The following is a 19,158-nucleotide window of genomic DNA, read 5'->3' as shown; positions in this document are numbered from 1 at the left end:
GCAACACCTCCACAGGTACAAGCAAAGGTCCGTTTGCGTGTGTGATATAGGGTTAGATTCTTATTTCTGTTCATTCATAATTCTGTTAAATTTTGTTAAAGGTTAATATGTTAACAAATTATGATTGTGTTAATTGTCTTTTTTTAATGTTTTTTTAAAAAGCTTTTCTTTTTAAATGGCTCACGGGCTGTGTTTGAGTTGATCTTTGTATTACACTCACACTCTGCAATCCATATAACCATATAACCATATAACAATTACAGCACGGAAACAGGCCATCTCGGCCCTACAAGTCCATGCCGAACAAATTTTTTTTTCCCCTTAGTCCCACCTGCCTGCACTCGTACCATAACCCTCCATTCCCTTCTCATCCATATGCCTATCCAATTTATTTTTAAATGATACCAATGAACCTGCCTCCACCACTTCCACTGGAAGCTCATTCCACACCGCCACCACTCTCTGCGTAAAGAAGTTCCCCCTCATATTACCCCTAAACTTCTGTCCCTTAATTCTGAAGTCATGTCCCCTTGTTTGAATCTTCCCTATTCTCAAAGGGAAAAGAATCCATCTAACCACACTGTTCACAACTACTCCAGCGCTCTGTGAAACGTCACCTATCCGTGTTCATTTGGAAAAATAATAGCAATATGAAGATTCCAGTTGCTCTAATCTTGGAATGTTCCTTAATGATCTTTTGTGTCTATGGAATTGTTTTTCAAAAAAACAATTCATAAAATGGGTCTGGTGCAAGGAAACAACGTGAAGAGAGAGAGCACTAATTTGTTCATTTAATTTAATTTTTATTTTTATCGTCTGAGGATTTAGATTAAGGAGGTGGACAAACAAGAGGCTGAAGAAGGGTCTCCACGCCTTCTCTCCATAGACGCTGCCTCACCCGCTGAATTTCTCCAGCATTTTTTGTCTATTTCAATGTTTCCAACATCTGCAGTTCCTTCTTAAACATTTAGATTAAGGAGGTAGTTAATAGTTTAATTTGATATGTGTTATGGACATTTAATATGTGTTTTTTGTTTGTAAACCTGCATCTTCAATGTCCCTTCCCACATATTGTCCCCCACCCTGACATATGGCCCTTATAGATTAACAAGAAAATCCAAGATATGGGGAGCGGGGCAGGGGGAAGGGGGGGAGGGAGGGGAGAGGGTGTGGGCGGGGTGGGGTGGAGTGGCTGAGCAGATGGTGGAGAAAGGTGAATCCGACCTTTCTGTCCTGGGCCTCGTCCATGGCCAGAGTGAGTCCCACCGTAAATTGGAGGAGTGGCACCTCATATTTCGCTTGGGTAGTCTACACCCCAGCGGTATGAACATTGACCTCCAATTTCAGGTAGTCCCTGCTATCTCCCTCCTTCCCCTCCCCTTCCCAGCTCTCCCACAGCCCACTGTCTCCGCCTCTTCCTTTCTTCTTCCCCCCTCCGCCCCCCACCCCCAAATCAGTCTGAAGAAGGGTCTCGACCCGAAACGTCACCTATTCCTTCGCTCCATAGATGCTGCCTCACCCGCTGAGTTCCTCCAGCATTTTTGTCTACCTTCGATTTTTCCAGCATCTGCAGTTCTTTCTTAAACACTCGGTCTGAAGAAGGGTCTCGGCCCGGAACGTCACCCATTCCTTCTCTCCAGAGGCGCCGCCTGTCCCGCAGAGTTACTCCAGCTTTTATTTTTGCGTGCCTCTCCCTGGTTACTCAAGGGTCCTCTCCACACGGAGGGGAAGGAGACAGCGAGCCGTGTTGCAGGAAGTTATCAATCTGTCACCGAGCTGCTGGGGTTTCCATTGTCAGCGAGAGCTGACAGACGCAGAGCTGGCAGCCAGTAGCTTCTCCTGTGAGCTTCTTCACATCATCCGGGAACAATTAATTTGTCATCAACCTCCATCCCCCACCCACCTCTCTCTCTCTCGATAGCTCGAGGGGCTCCAAGGTTATTTTCTGAAGATTATCCTCACCTCCGTTGCTTCTTTGCTTTATAGTAACACAACAAGGTAAAAAAAAAAGGAGGAATAGTACTTAATGTTCACATTTTTATTAATAATACATAAATTCAATTTCCACTTTTATAAATTCTACTGTCTGCAATTTCATTGTCTAATTAATTCAGGCCAACAAACAGCCTGCAGCTGATACTGAATTTACATTTAATCACCTAGCGCGTGCCATTCTTAAGACTCAATAAACATTCTGAATATTTAATAAAATATATATAAATAATTCATGGTCTTTATTGCCACCATCTCCAAAAGGAAATTATTTGGAATAATTAAGCTAATTTGTTTCATTGTAGATTTTAATTACTGTATAATAATGTGCTATTTAGAATGGCTATTTCCATTTCTAAAGCGCCTTTAGCAAAGGAATATTACAGGTGCTTTAGACAATAGGCAACAGGTGCAGGAGTAGGCCATTCGGCCCTTCTAGCCAGCACATGAAGGATTTGGGCTGAATTTCTTGTGAGGAGTTATCAGGGCAAATGATCACTGAGATGTGGGAAAACTTTTCCACCCAGAGAGTTGTGAATCTGTGGAATTCTCTGCCACGGAACGGCAGTGGAGGCCGATTCACTGGATGTTTTCAAGAGGGAGTTACGGGCATGTCCCACTTACGCGACTTTTTCGGCGACTGCCGACACCCGTCATAGGTCATTGCAGGTCGGCGAAAATTTTCAACATGTCGAAAATCCAGCGGCGACCAGAAAGACGCTACGACTCTTTGGGCGACTGAGGAGACGACTCACGACCGTACAGGCGACATGTCGCGGGGGTGAAGTTGCGTAAGTGGGACAGGCCGAATAGATTTAGCTCTGAGAGCTAACAGAATCAAGGGATATGGGGAAAAAGCAGGAATAGGGTACTGATATTAGATGATCAGCCATGATCATATTGATAGGCGGAGCTGGCTCGAAGGGCATCTATGTTTTCTATGTTTCTTTGTTTACTATCAAGAACTTGCTTTAAAAGGTTCCAAACATGCAGGTGAGAGGTGAAGATGGAGAGATTCAGGAATAGACTTGCACAGCTTACTTGAATTTACTTTTGTTTAGAGAAACAGGCCCTTCGGCCCACCCAGTCTCTGCCGACCAGCGATCCCACACACTAACACTATCCTACACACAGTGGGGGGACAACATTTGAAATAAATGCGTTTTGAAATAAATTTTCCTCAGATGCAAGCTAAGGAATGGGATACATTGAGAAATATATTTTGGCAAGTAATAAAATGTCCTAATTTTGTCCAACTAACAGCTGACAATTATCCCATTCCTTAGCTTGCATCTGAGGAAAATTTATTTCAAAACGCATTGATAGTTTACGATTATTTAAATGGTAAATGTAGCTTCAGAAGCGTTTTCATTTTGCATGTTAAAACCCACCTGAGAACCATGGGCGATTTTGCAATTTTACTGACGGATTTTTCACTTTTAAAACTTTTCATATTACAAATGAATAAAGATAAAAAAAGTCAATAATGCCTTACTTTTGATGAAATGCAGCGAGCAAACGCGATAATTCCCGATATTTTGGATTTTAAAATCTCCACAACAAATGTCCGCTGATCACTTCCGCTGTTTTTGCACCTTCAGCTCCCTCTTGAATTTACCTTAGTTTCTATCTTTTTTTTGGACTGTAAATTTAGGTAGCTGTGCCTCACGGTCACCCCGACTGGCACAGTAAATTGCAGCTCAAAAACTGGCCGTTTTCGATGTTTTTAACGGGTGTGAAAGTGCGTGTTTTCCCATTCACTAACATGTACCAGATGTATAGCATGTACTCCACTTCAAATTTTCGGTCACCCTATACAGTTAATAAATGGTAGAGGTGTAGACTTGTGAAGGTACACCATCGATAACTATTGGAAAATTACATTTAGTGATGGATAAAATGGGCTTTGACATAAAAAAAGTTACAATAGACAACAGGTGCAGGAGTAGGCCATTCGGCCCTTCGAACCAGCACCGCCATTCAATGTGATCATGGCTGATCATCCCCAATCAGTACCCCGTTCCTGCCTTCTCCCCATACCCCCTGACTCTGCTATCTTGAAGAGCCCTATCTAGCTCTCTCTTGATTTATTACGTTTTCTGACCAGCGAAAGGTAAAATATTGTCATTTGGAGGTGAATTAAAAATAGCGGAGTCAGGGGATATGGGGAGAAGGCAGGAACGGGGTACCGATTGGGTATGATCAGCCATGATCACATTGAATTATTATGTAAAAGAATATGTGTGTTATGATTGTGTTTATAATTTGTTTGGTTGTTTTGTTGTTTGTCTTTTGCACAAAAGTCCGCAAGCATTGCCACTTTCATTTCACTGCACATCTCGTATGTGTATGTGACAAATAAACTTGACTTGACTTGACTTGAATGGCGGTGCTGGCTTGAAGGGCCGAATGGCCTACTCCTGCACCCATTGCCTATTGTCCATTGTATAATTCATCTCTGCTGTTATGTATTCTGCTCAAGTGCATCAATCAGCACGTTTTTAGACAAAAATGCTGGAGAAACTCAGCGGGTGAGGCAGCATCTATGGAGCGAAGGAATAAATTCCTTCGCTCCATAGATGCTGCCTCACCAACTGAGTTTCTCCAGCATTTTTGTCCACCTTGTTCATTTTTTTTCCAGCATGCATCTGCAGTTCTTTCTCAAACAACAAACACTTTCATCTGCTATAATGCGCCGCACTCAGTAAAGGAAAGTTACACTTCCAGAGAGACACTTCACTCGGCAGTGCAAGCAAACTTTTGTTTAAAACTTCCCCCGTCACTTTCAGCGTAGATTCCGCTGGCAATTCGCTAGTTTTTGCAGCATGCGTAGCAGGTCGGTGATGTTTCAACACCCCCTTGTTTACTCAAAACCTATTTTGTTGCAACGTCACATTCACAGCTGGTGGGGTGGTGGAGGGAGCTGAGTTTCGAGAGTTTTGCCTTGCAACCTACATTATGTTCAGTAGGCGTGGTGTTTGATCTCGAATTACCTGAAACTCCTCTCCCTCCCTGCCTTCAGCGAACAGCCGGACGCTCAACCTCAACCCTGTTCAACAAATGCAAGATTACAGAGGAGTCAACTACTGCTGAGGGGGATGATTTGATGGTGGGGTCTCAGGTAAGTTGCAGTCTTATTACTGAGGAAAAACACTCCACTCCAGGCTGGCACTGGTGAATTTTACGCTGGCACTGGTGAATTTTAATTGACTTATTTGCCTCCACTTCCTCATTCATTCCTAACCTGCCTGGAGCATTTACAAGGGATTGTCATTAATAACCTCCTTGGATTGAGGCGACTTTGTCGCACGCTTCTGAGATAATCCATTCACTGTTTGGAAATGAGAGTGATATTTTTATGGAATATATTTTATCGGCGGGTCATAAAAATGTTACGAGAGATGTGTGTAAGTTGAGTCGTGATCATGAAGGTCGTTCAGCACCTGTAGTCAGGATCGAACCCGGGTCTCTGGCGCTGTGAGGCAGCAATTCTACCGCTGCGCCACCGCGCTGCCTGTCCCAAAGACGTGCAGGTTATTCGGCCCCCTGTAAATTGCCCCTGGTGGGCGGCGAGCGGATGAAAAAGTCGGATAACATGGAACCAGTGTGAACGTGGGGTCGATGGTAGGCGTGGGCCGAAGGGCCTGTTTCCACGTTGTATCTGTCGAGTCTAACCTCTTCATTTCCAGCAGGAATTGTTGGACAGAAATTGTTGGATGATTTGGAATGATTGACACCCCCACCTACTTAGAATAAAGGGGAGGTCATTTAAGACTGAGGTGAGAAAAACACTTTTCCACCCAGTGAGTTGTGAATTTGTGGAATTCCCTGCCACAGAGGGCAGTGGAGGCCAAGTCACTGGATGGATTTAAGAGAGAGTTAGATAGAGCTCTAGGGGCTGGTGGAGTCAAGGGATATGGGGAGAAGGCAGGCACGGGCTATTGATTGGGGCCGATCAGCCATGATCACAATGAATGGTGGTGCTGGCTCGAAGGGCCGAATGGCCTCCTCCTGCACCTATTTTCTATGTTTCTATGTTACTCTGGGATGAATACCAGTCTACAGTTTGGTTTATTGTCACGTGTACCGAGGTACAGTGAAAAGCTTTTGTTGCGTGCTAACCAGTCAGCGGTAAGATTACAGTCGATCTATTCATAGTGTGTAGGTACAAGAGAAGGGAATGCCATTTCGTGCAAGGTAAAGCTAGTAAAGTCTGGTCAAGGATAGTCCGAGGGTCACCAATGAGGTAGATAGTAGTTCAGCGCCGCTCTCTGGTTGTGGTAGGATGGTTCAGTTGCCTGATAACACCAGGGCCCCTGGACATAGGCTTGGCCCAAAATATCACTATCAAAAAATACTGTGTATTTTTGTTGTCTCTTCCCGTGTGAAACAACTCGATTGTCTGCATCGTGTGCCAACTACCATGTTGATAACGCGCTCTTAGTTTGTCCGTGTCCTTCTAAAGCTTGAGTCGGAAGGAGCAGCAGATGCTGGTTCATGCTGAAGTAACTCAGCGGGTCAGGCAGCATCTGTGGAGAACATGGATAGGTGATGTTTCACAGAGTGCTGGAGTAACTCAGCGGGTCAGGCAGCATCTGTGGAGAACATGGATAGGTGACGTTTCATAGAGTGCTGGAGTAACTCAGCGGGTCAGGCAGCATCTGTGGAGAGCATGGATAGGTGGCGTTTCACAGAGTGCTGGAGTAACTCAGCGGGTCAGGCAGCATCTATGGAGCTAAGGAAATAGGCAACGTTTCGGGCCGAAACCCGTAAGGGTTTCGGCCCGAAACGTTGCCTATTTCCAGAAGGATTTCGGCCCGAAACGTTGCCTATTTCCTTAGCTCCATAGATGCTGCTGCACCATAACTGAGTGGGTCAGGCAGCATCTGTGGAGAACATGGATAGCTGACGTTTCACAGAGTGCTGGAGTAACTCAGCGGGTCAGGCAGCATCTGATGAGAACATGGATAGGTGACGTTTCACAGAGTGCTGGAGTAACTCAGCGGGTCAGGCAGCATCTGTGGAGAACATGGATAGGTGACGTTTCACAGAGTGCTGGAGTAACTCAGTGGGTCAGGCAGCATCTGTGGAGAACATGGATAGGTGACGTTTCACAGAGTGCTGGAGTAACTCAGCGGGTCAGGCAGCATCTGTGGAGAACATGGATAGGTGACGTTTCACAGAGTGCTGGAAATCTCAGCGGGTCACAGCATCTGTGGAGAACATGGATAGGAGAAATCTTGGGACAGTACCTTTCTTCGGAGCAAAGGATAGAGGAGGAGGAGGGGAACCAGAGGTGAGAAAAGGCCAGAATAAATCGGGGCCAGTACCTGATTACCTCAGGAGGGTGGAGCCCACAATGGGCCATTGTTGGCTGGGGAAGATGGTCTAACGAGAGGGATACAAGGATGTGAACAGTGTAACTTGTACTAAAGCACCTTTCCAAATCTGCTTTGTATTGTTCTCCCCATTCACCATCACGCTTGGCTTCACATCAGCAAACTTGGAAACGCTACACTGGTTCGCCCAGCCAGCCCTTTGATGTAGATTGTGAAGCGTTCTGGCCAAGCACCTCATCCTGCCCTGCCCCATCAGTTACTGCCTGGCAGCAGTCTACCAACTACCCCTCAACCCGTGCTCGCATCATACCCCCCCGTTTGGAAGGGCTCCAATCCTGCTCCCAAACTTCCTTTTGGGCACTTCCTGACTATCGTATGAAAGTCCGAAGACTTTGCATTCTCCATCTCCTTCTCACCAACCGGGGATCGCAGAGTGCAGAGGTCAAGTGGCAAAAATAATAGGTTCATTAGTGACAGGAGCAGAATTAGGCCATTCGGCCCATCAGCCATGATCACATTGAATGGCGGTCTTGACTCGAAGGGCCGAATGGCCTACTCCTACAGCTATTGTCTATTGTCTATTGTCTACTCTGTCATTCAATCACGGCTGATCTATCTTTTCCTCTCAACCCCATTCTCCTGCCTTCTCCCCATAACCCCTGACACCTACCCTAATCAATAATCTATCTATCCCTACCTTAAAGATATCCATTGACTTAGCCTCCACAGTTATATAACCATATAACAATTACAGCACGGAAACAGGCCATCTCGGCCCTACAAGTCCGTGCCGAACAACTTTTTTCCCTTAGTGCCACCTGCCTGCACTCATACCATAACCCTCCATTCCCTTCTCATCCATATGCCTATCCAATTTATTTTTAAATGATACCAACGAACCTGCCGACACCACTTCCACTGGAAGGTCATTCCACACCGCTACCACTCTCTGAGTAAAGAAGTTCCCCCTCATATTACCCCTAAACTTCTGTCCCTTAATTCTGAAGTCATGTCCTCTTGTTTGAATCTTCCCTATTCTCAAAGTTGTCTGTGGCAATTATTTCCACAGATTCACCAATCTCTGACTAAAGAAATTCTTCCTCATCTCCTTCCTAAAGGTATGTCCTTTCATTCTGCGGCTGTGGCCTCTGGTCCTTGACTCTCCCACTAGTGGAAACACCCTCAACAGATCCACTCTATCCAGGCTTATCCAGAATGTGAGCGTTCACTTTCTCCATGCCCCCTCATGATCTTGTACGCCTCAATGTGGTCCACCCTCAGCCTTCTATGTGTGAGAGAAAAAAAATCTCATCCTATCCAACCTCTCCCTATAACTCGTCCGCAAGCTCGCGTGACATGGAAACCCAAGGAACCGCAGGTGCTGGAATCTCGTACGGTGAACCAAGCGCTGGAGGAACTCAAGTCAAGTCAAGAGAGTTTATTGTCATGTGTCCCAGATAGGACATTGAAATTCTTGCTTTGCTTCAGCACAACAGAATATAGAAGGCATGAAATCAGAACCGATCAGTGTGTCCATATACCATAATATAAATATATACACACATCAATAAATAAAACAGATAAAGTGCAAATAAACAGATAATGGGTTATTAATGTTCAGAGTTTTGTTTGAGTTGAGATCAATAGCCTGATGGCTGTGGGAAAGGAAGAAGCTGTTCCTGAACCTGGACGTTGCAGTCTTCAGGCTCCTGTACCTTCTACCTGAAGGTAGCGGGGAGATGAGTGGGTGGCCAGGATGGTGTGGGTCCTTGATGATGCTGCCAGCCTTTTTGGGGCAGCGACTGTGATAGATCCCCTCAATGGTAGGGAAGTCAGAGCCGATGAAGGACTGAGCAGTGTTTACTATTATTTTTTTGTAGTCTTTTTCGCTCCTGAGCGCTCAAGTTGCCGAGCCAAGCCACGATGCAACCGGTCAGCATGCTCTCTACTGTGCACCTGTAGAAGTTAGAGTCCTCCTTGGGTCAGGCAGAGGTGACACCACCGGCAGAGGCTGCCTGGGTTTTGGGGATATTCGTTACAGGGAGAGGTTAGACAGGCTTGGATTGTTTTCTCTGGAACGCCGGAGGTTGAGAGGAGACCTGGTAGAAGTTTCTCAAGTGATGAGAGGCGTAGGTGGTGGGGTGGACAATCAGAACCTTTATCTCCAGGGTGGAGATCTACTAATACTACAGGGCGTAGCTTTAAGATGAGAGGGTCATGGTTTAAAGGAGATGTGCGGGGCAGGTTTTAATACAGAGAGGGTGGTGTGTGCCTGGAACGCGCTGCCAGGGGTGGTGGTGGAGGCTGATACTATAGTGGTGTTTGAGAGACCTTTCGATCGGTGCGTGGATATGCAGGAAATGGGGGGGATTTAGATGACGCATGGGTGGAGACTAGTTTAACTTGGCATCATTCTCGGCTCAGACATTGTTGACTAAAAGACCAGTTTCTTTGCTGTATTGTTCTATGTTCCAAATAACGTAACAAAATATTGCCGAGAACTAACAAAAATCCTGTGAATGCCAAACATTCGGCTAATCTTTGTACTCATTTCACCACACCAGTAATTTAATTACGCACGTAATTCGCTCCAAGCTGGACCAAACACTCGCAGCGACATCTTTCTCTGTTTTTCCCCAATAATCTTTGGTTTAGCTTAGTTTGGAGACACAGCGCGGAAACATGCCCACCGGATCCGCGCCGACCAGCGATCCCCGCACGCTGACACTGCCCTACACAGATGCTGGAAAATTGAAGGTACACAAAAATGCTGGAGAAACTCAGCGGGTGCAGCAGCATCTATGGAGCGAAGGAAATAGGCAACGTTTCGGGCCGAAACCCAAGGGGTTTCGGCCCGAAACGTTGCCTATTTCCCAAGGGATTCGGCCCGAAACGTTTCCCTATTTCCCCCCAAGGGATTCGGCCCGAAACGTTTTGCCTATTTCCCCAAGGAGTATAAACCAAGTCGGCCCCTGAAACGTGGTGCCTATTCACTCCCCAAGGGATTCGGCCCAGAAACGTTGCCTATTTCCTTTGCTCCATAGATGCTGCTGCACCCGCTGAGTTTCTCCAGCATTTTTGTGTAACTTTAATTCTCCTTCCCATTCCCACACAGACCTTTCTCTCCTCGGTCTCCTCCATTGTCAGAGTGAGGCAAAACGCAAATTGGCAGCATTGGAAGAACACCATCTCATATTTTCATTTTGGCAACTTACAGCCCAGTGGTATGCATATTGACTTCTCTCACTTCAAGTAACCCCGAAACGGCGTATTTCCTCTCCCGAAACGTCCATCCCTCCCCCTATTTCCTTCGCTCCAAGTCGCACCAGCTTCTCCAGCATTTTTTTGCAACTTTAATCTTTCCCATTCCATTGACCTTTCTCTCATCTCTCCATTGTCACACACCATCTCATATTTTCATTTTGGCAACTTACAGCCCAGTGGTATGAATATTGACTTCTCTCACTTCAATTAACCCCGGCATTCCCTCTCTCTCCATCCCTCCCCCAGCCAAGTCGCACCAGCTTCTCGTTCTCACCCAACAAACAGCCAACAATTTCCTTGATTATCGTAACTTTTTTTGCATATCTTTCATTCATTGTTCTACATCTCTCCAGAGATGCTGCCCTGTCCCGCCTGAGAAGGGTTACCCAAAACATCCCCAGCATTTCTCCAGTGCTGCATGTCCAGTCTCAATTTTGTGTCAAAGTCAAGTCAAGTTTATTTGTCACATACACATACGAGATGTGCAGTGAAATGAAAGTGGCAATGCTCGCGGACTTTTGTGCAAAAGACAAACAACAAAACAACCAAACAAATTATAAACACAATCATAACACGCATATTCTTTTACATAATAAATAATGGAAGGAAAAACGTTCAGTAGAGTCTCCAGTTTAAACCAGCATCTGCAGTTCCTTTCTACACGGGATGGTTCCGTTGCCTGATAACAGCCGGGAAGAAACGGTCCTTGAATTGGGAGGTGGTTTACGATGATGAAGGGACAGATTCCCCGCAGAGGAACAATTCTTTGTGGAAACAGCACACTAGAAAAGTGAAATCAGGGTCTGTTGGCTGGTTTCTTTGAGGCTGGCAGCGTTAGCAGTCTAACTGGAAAAACTGGCACAAGATATTTATTTAATTACCTCCAATCTCAGTGCAAATCATATGAAAAATTGTTGAGTTGCAAAATACATTATGCTCACTCAATGCGGTCACTATGGAGTTTGTTACCTTAACTTCTCAACTCCCTTTTGCATGTAAAACTATCTGGACTCTGGAAGAAAGGGTCAGTTTGCCAAACAAAGGGCGGGATTGTGTTCCAAGCCACACCTTGTTTGACTGCATCTTCACGTTATTGTTCAGCTGAGCACAATAGGCGGGCAATGTGCCGACAATTGGCACGAACGTCAACACTCACAGGTGCAAGTCAAGGGGCATGACGTAGACAATAGGTGCAGGAGTAGGCCATTCGGCCCCACACACAAAATACATTTTAACATAAACATCCACCACAGTGACCCCTCCACATTCCTCACTGTGATGGAAGGCGAAAAAAAAGTTCAATCTCTTCCCTGAGCTCTCCCGCGGTCAGGGGCCTCGGGCCCTCCGTTGACGGGATGATCTTGACTCCCGTAGCCGGCAGCGACCAAACCAGGATAGTCCAAGGGTGTCACAGTTAAAGTACGTAATGGTGCTGTCGGAGTAGAGATTTAAGAGTTTGTTTTTAGTTTTAGACAATAGGTGCAGGAGTAGGCCATTTAGCCTTTCGAGCCAGCACCGCCATTCAATGTGATCATGGCTGATCATCCCCAATCAGTACCCCGTTCCTGCCTTCTCCCCATATCGCCTGACTCCACTATCTTTAAGAGCCTTTATCATTGTTACTTTTTTGCATATCTTTCATTCATTTGTTCTATATCTCTCTGCACCACTGTCTATGTCATTGGGCGACGTCACTGAATAGCACAATGAGGGGTCAAAACAATCCTCATCTTCCAACGTATCCGATGTAGGAACACCCTGTTTAATCACCAACACACTTAGTTATTAATAAACGCAAAGAGCTCGGCGCTCAGCTGCGCGAGGCCAGGGATGGTCTTCCATGTATGCGGCACGGCGGCAGAGTTGCTGCCTCACAGCGCCAGAGACCCGGGTTCAATCCTGACTGCGGGTGCTGTCTGTACGGAGTTTGCACGTTCTCCCCGTGACCGCGTGGAGTTTTCTCTCCCACACTCCAACGACGAGCAGGTTTGTAGATTAATTGTCTTCTGCAAATTGTCACGAGTGTGTAGGAGAAGATAATGCACAGGTGATCGCTGGTTGGCGCGGACTCGGTGGGCCGAAGGGCCTGGATTCGTGCTGTATCTCCAAACTAAACTAGATCTGTATTGAGAAGGTCAGAATTCAGGGCTGCTTGTTCAGTGAGACTGGTTGAAGAACTCGGACGGGGGAGGAACAGTCCTCCTGAAAGTAATCCTTGCTTGCTCTCACTCTCCCTCCCTCATCCTTGTTCTACTAGTTTCACTGCCCTCCTGATTAAATATTTCTCTGTGTGTGTGCCACGCTGTCATCTTCCCCTCAGATAACAATCAACCACTCTACATTTCCTGGGTTACACAAAAAAGCTGGAGAAACTCAGCGGGTGCAGCAGCATCTATGGAGCGAAGGAAGCAAAGTGCCTTCAGGTCTGAAGAAGGGTTTCGGCCCGAAACGTTGCCTATTTCCTTCGCTCCATAGATGCTGCTGCACCCGCTGAGTTTCTCCAGCTTTTTTGTGTAACCTTCGATTCTCCAGCATCTGCAGTTCCCTCTTAAACAACCGCTCTACATTTCCTTATCAGCATCTGCTTTGATATGTTGTTTTCACACCTTACCCTTCCGTATCTCCAGCCTCCCTCTCCCTTGACTCTCAGCCTGAAGAATGGTCTCGACCCGAAACGCCACCCATTCCTTCCTTCTCTCCGGAGATGCTGCCCAAAGACCGTAGAAGGCTAAGAGACCACTCCTACATTATCCAATGGACTGACGTGTAGTACGCAGCGGAGCGGGACCACCGCCATTTTGGGAATAAGACTCCGACTTCTGTTATGCCTCTCTTGCTCAAGTATCTTTGATGCTGCCTGTCCCGTAGAGTTACTCCAGCATTTTGTGTCTATCTTCCATGCTGGAAATGCCTTGCTGAATGTTTACTTATCCAACCAAATCAGTTGAACCCTGTAATAAAATTAAATGAGTTCAACGTCTTATTTTCTTGTCGAAACAGATAGTTGCATGTAGACCAAGAAGCGTTCTGGTGAACCAAACAGGGTGCATAGCTGCCTGACCTATTGAGTTCTGCCAGCACTTTGTGTTTTGCTCAAGATTCCAGCATCTGCACTTTCTTGGTTTTAGTTTAGTTTAGTTTAGAGATACAGCGCGGAAACAGGCCCTTCGGCCCACCGAGTCCGCGCTGACCAGCGATCTCCGCACACTAACACTATCGTACACACACTTGGGACAATTTACACTTACACCAAGCCAATTTACCTACAAAACTGTACGTCTTTGGAGTGTTGGAGGAAACCGAAGATCTCGGGGAAAACCCACGCAGGTCGCGGGGAGAACGTACAAACTCCGTACAGACAGCACCCGTAGTCGGGATCGAACCCGGGTCTCCGGCGCTGCAAGCGCTGTAAGGCAGCAACTCTACCGCTGCGTCACCGTGCCGCCCTGTGTCTCTACTTGTTTTTTTTTAAATTGTATACTGTTGTAGGGGAAAGAATATTGAGGGCTAATAATTGTAAGATTAAATGAGAACTTACCAGTTTGAAGTTTGAACTGTATTTTATGAGGAGTTACGATGAGGGATTACGTGAAGAACCAGTTCAGCACGCATGCGCGGCATACTTCAAAGCAGCGGTGTGGAATCACAGATAGATACAGTTATTGAAGTAAATATAGTAAAGATAAGGAGACATCAGTTTATGAATTTGACCCATATTATTGAGGGTGGGAGCGGAGGGCACGTAATCCCTCATCGTAACTCCTCATGAAATACAGATCAAACTTCAAACTGGTAAGTTCTCGTTTAATCTTACTATTTTTCTTCGGAGTCACGTGAGTGATTCCGTGAAGATTTCAAAGCTCTGTGATTTCAAACCGTGTAACAGTTATTACTACATCACTGCCGAAGTCTTTGAGGGAGGAAGTGTGTTATCGTAATCAACCAATGAATCTGTTTGTAGAAAAACACAATGGTATTTTTTAACAATAACAACAAAGAAATTAAATTGCTCCCCTGGGCTTAAATTAAATATTTGCAGTCTGTAAAATCTTTCCTGCAAATAAAACAGGTTTTGCCAACAACCAATGAATCTGTTTGTAGAAAAACACAATGGTATTTTTTAACAATAACAACAAAGAAATTAAATTGCTCCCCTGGGCTTAAATTAAATATTTGCAGTCTGTAAAATCTTTCCTGCAAATAAAACAGGTTTTGCCAACGGCTTATTATAAAATTTCTGAACGGTCTTTCCCCCCCCACCATCCTGCTGTAGCCAGGATGTGGTTTATAGGCACGTCCATTCTTTTAGCCGTCGACGTGGATGCTCCCTGGCGGAATAAACTTTTGTACGTGTTATTTTTTATCCCAGCAGAATTTAGCACCTGCTTGAGCCATCACGAAATGGCTCGTCACCCGACCATAAGGTTTTTTATGACTGACCCACAAGGCTTTTCATCTCCCTGGAATATTTTGGTTGTGTCTATGTAGGATAATAGGGTCATGGCACATAACCGTGTTTTTGGCGGGTAAGCCCGGAATTCCACGACTGGATTAGGTGTTCCTGGTCTGCTCTGTTTGATCATTCCCTGGATAACGACAGAGATCTGGTCTGGAGCTGTGAGCATGGTGTCCAGTCGCAATAGGTGTAGTGACTGGACCCTCTGTGCAGCTACAAGTGCCATCAACATGAGTGTTTTGAGCATAGATGGTTTCAGGTTGAGGGATCTGGCTGGTGGGCATCCCCTGAGGTATGTCAGGACCACACTGACATCCCATATATGGGTGTACCTTGGTCTAGGGATTAGAGTTGTAAATACCCTTCATTAGTTTGACCACCAGCTGGTGGGACCCCATGGCCTGTTGTCCTGGAGCTGGTTTTAAATAGACAGGCAGGGCAATTCTAGCTGTGTTGATGGCTCTGTAGCTGAGTCCTTCATCGTGGTGAAGGTTCGCCAGGAATTCCAGTACGTTGGTAACTGTAGCGGTTGAGTAGGTGGTCCCTGTATCCAAGCAGTACTTCTCCCATTTTTTGATGCTGGACAAGTGCTGTTTTAGTGGATGTTCGGAGGGATGCTGACATGGTGTCGACAGTTTGTTGAGATAATCCCAGTCCCAGAAGTGGTTTGTGCAGCATCTGCAACCCAGGAGTTTGATTTTTTCATGGCATGGGTGGCTTGTGCCCAACACTGGGTGTTAATAACTCTTGGTCACTGGGGAATACCATCGGTGTTCCAACAACCATGTCACAGAGTATTTGGGAACCATGTCTGTGTAGGCCAGTCGGGTACTATCAAAATACCTGAAGCAGAGTCCATTTGTACTGTGCGTAGCCCCCGACTGATGAGGCAGAAGGGAGGAAATGAATAGAAGAAAAATTTCCCCAATCCAGCACGAACGCATCTACCGCTGCTGCCTCAGGGTCTGGTTCCCACGCGACATACATAGGTACCTGGTGATTTAGTCTAGATGCAAATAAATCGATATCTGGCGTGCCATATTGGTTGATAACTTTTGTGAAAAATATATATTTTTGGGGTTTTAACATCCATTCGATGTTGTCATTAAATTTACGTGATCTGGTGTCTGCCACTGTATTTAGCTTACCTGGTAGGTAAGTTACTGATAGCCAAATATGTCTTTGGACACACCATTGCCAAATTGTATTGACCAACTTGTTGCATGATACCGATTTTATGCCGCCCATATGGTTAATGTAGGCCACCACCGTAGTATTATCTATTTATAACCGTACATGCAAGTGATGCATATTTATACATATGCTGTTAAACCATAAAAAATCACCCAAACATTTCTAGATAATTAATGCCCAGTGTAAGTGGTAACGATGATTCTGGGTTAGTCCATCTACTACTTGTGCTGGATATAGAGTTAGTTGCTCCCCAGTCTTGAGCACTGGCAACTGTTTGGATAACTGATGTAGGGTTAGTGATGATAATAGGCTGAAACTATGTCAAACGTTTTTTGCCCACCACTGTAGTTCTGATATTACTTCAGTGGGTAACTTCATGAAACGATCATAATGACCTGTATGTCGTTTTTGGTACAAAGGTCCGAATTATGTAGCTGGAAATGCTGCTACCATTATCCCAATTACTCTGTTACTTGTCGAGTAGTTGGTAGTTTGTTGACCATTAAATTGTTGTACGATTGTGCCAATTCAACTATGTTGTCTCTTGGCAATGTTACAGTCACGTAGACTGAATTAATTGTGAAGCCCAAGCAGTCCATGATAGAGGATGGCTTCAACTTAGATTTATCTGGATGTAAGACAACCCCAGGGTTTCGAATAACTGTTTGGTAGCTGAACAGCTAACATAGTCAAATTCATGGTCTTGCCTACCATTTAGGATATCATCAAGATATGCCATGACAATATGTTTTTGTCTTCTGAATATTGCCAGAGCTGGTTTTAGTGTCTGGGTGACACTCTTGGGCTGATGTGAGCCCATTGGGTAACGCTTTAAACTGCTATAGCTGCCCCATCAAGGTAAATTTCAGGTATCTGCGATGATCCTTGTGAATGGTACTAAATGGCAAACATCTTTAAGATGTATGCTTGCCATGAAGTATCTTTTGGAATTTAGTTGTTTGGCAGTAACAACGGGTTCCATTTTGAAATGTATATACTTAACAAACATATTTAGTGAAGTTAAGTCAATGATGATGGGACATCTGCCATCTTTTTAGGGTTTAGTGAATATATTTGATATGATTTGCAAGGGTTCAGGTTTCCCCATGACACCCTTTGTAATTACTCACCAGTTCAGCTTGTCCCTCTTGTTTCTTTAACGGAGAGAGGAAAATCCCCTCTGGGGTGAATGTTGACCTGGTGGCAATTTTTCTAGTATGAATTGTATTCACTAATGCCATTGAGTATATACTGATCACTTGTGATAGACTCCCATGTGTTAGTATGCTCTATATACTGGTAGGAACCAGACCCACCTACCTCCATGGTTATGGGTATTCTTCTGTTTCTTGCCGGTCCAACGAGTGTTGCACGTCGTCTGACGTGGCGGTGACGTTGGGGGGTGGCACATTTTCCATGGGGTCCGCTCTGGGCCCTGGTCTAAATAAGACTTTCGGTGATAGATGCGGACCCCGAGCTTTCATCAGTCTGTTATGGTAGACGTTGACTGATGGATGCGATGGGGTGCTGCTGCGTAGGAATTACTGTTTTTGGTTACTCGTCCCGGCCCTGCCCTCATGAGCCGAAAGTTTTGTAAAACCTCTTGCATGTCCTCCATATGCTTTGTGAGGTTTTGCCACAGAGCAGTGGGTCTGGCTCAGTGGCTGGGGTCTTATGACTTGTTTACGAAGGTTGTGGTCATCTCCGTATTTGTCCATGGAACGAGGAAAATACGATGTGATGGCTGTCGTCAGGCTTAACGGCCTCCTGCACGTGGGGTTCCACGGTGCTGTCCACCACACACCACACCTAGCAGCTCTTCCTGTTCCTGCACCCCTTGCATACTCCCTCTTTCACCTCCACAGCGGGAGCGCCTGACTCCCGCTGTGCCGCTGTTGCTCTGCTGGACGTAATGCCGCGCATGCGTGCTGAACGGGTTCTTCACGGAATCACTCGCGTGACTCCGAAGTAAAATTAGTAAATAGGAGATAGGCACAAAAAGCTGGAGTAACTCAGCGGGACTGGCGGCATCTCTGGAGAGAAGGAATGGGTGAAGGAGGGTCTCGACCCGAAACATCGCCCATTTCCTCTCCCCAGAGATGCTGCCAGTTCCGCTGAGTTACTCCAGCTGTGTCTCTCTGCGGTTTAAACCACCATCTGCAGTTCCTTCTTACACAATTAGTAAATTGGGATGTGGATTGTGTTAATGTGGTGACAGGGAACAAAATAGCAAAACCAGGAATATCACGTTTGATCATCTTTTTCAGACATTTCGTACGCGGTTCGGCATCTAGACCCCCCAGGGTTATTGCAAACAGGTTCTGCTTCTCGGAGTTCTTGTTTGTTGCGATGAATCGATCCAACCAGCGGATCGACCTGTACATGAGGCAACGCCTACACGTAGAGACATGGAATGCCGTCGTGAGCATTTATTGAGCAGCTGGTAATGCTACACCAAGCTTCCAGGGTTGCAGGACTCCAGGTGGCACAGTGGCACAGCGGGCAGAGCTGCTGACTCACAGCGCCAGACGCCTGGCTTCAATCCTGACCTCAGCTGCTGTCTGTGTGGAGTTTGTACGTTCTCCCTGTGACTGCGTGGGTTTCCTCCGGGTGCTCCAGTTTCCTCCCACATCCCAACGACGTACGGGTTTAATAGGTTAATTGGCCCTCTATAAATTGCCCCTCGTGTGTAGGGAGTGGATGTGAAAGTAGAACTAGTGCAAACGGGTGATCGCTGGTCAGCACGGCCTCACTGGGCCGAAGGGCCTGTTTCCAAGCTGTATCTCCAAACTAAACTAAACTGCGCACTTACAATTACCAGCGATTAACATCCCATGCGCCAGACTTAATGTTCAGTGAATTAAAGATACATTAGACAATAGGTGCTGGAGGAGGCCATTCGACCCTTCGAGC

At 45.9% G+C, this 19,158-nt stretch overlaps 1 protein-coding gene across 1 annotated transcript in view; it reads left to right on the top strand.

Moving 5' to 3' along the window:
- Window positions 1-4,911: 4,911 nt before the first annotated feature.
- Window positions 4,912-19,158, top strand: part of LOC129704476 (protein FAM3C-like) — a 35,920-nt gene continuing 21,673 nt past the window's right edge. The window contains exon 1 of the mRNA XM_055647579.1: window positions 4,912-5,113. The gene's annotated coding sequence lies outside the window, so the exon portion shown is untranslated. The remainder of the gene's footprint in view (window positions 5,114-19,158) is intronic.

Source organism: Leucoraja erinacea, chromosome 16 (assembly GCF_028641065.1).
Source record: "Leucoraja erinacea ecotype New England chromosome 16, Leri_hhj_1, whole genome shotgun sequence".
NCBI lineage: Eukaryota > Metazoa > Chordata > Chondrichthyes > Rajiformes > Rajidae > Leucoraja > Leucoraja erinaceus.
This window is presented reverse-complemented; position numbering and strand designations above follow the sequence as displayed.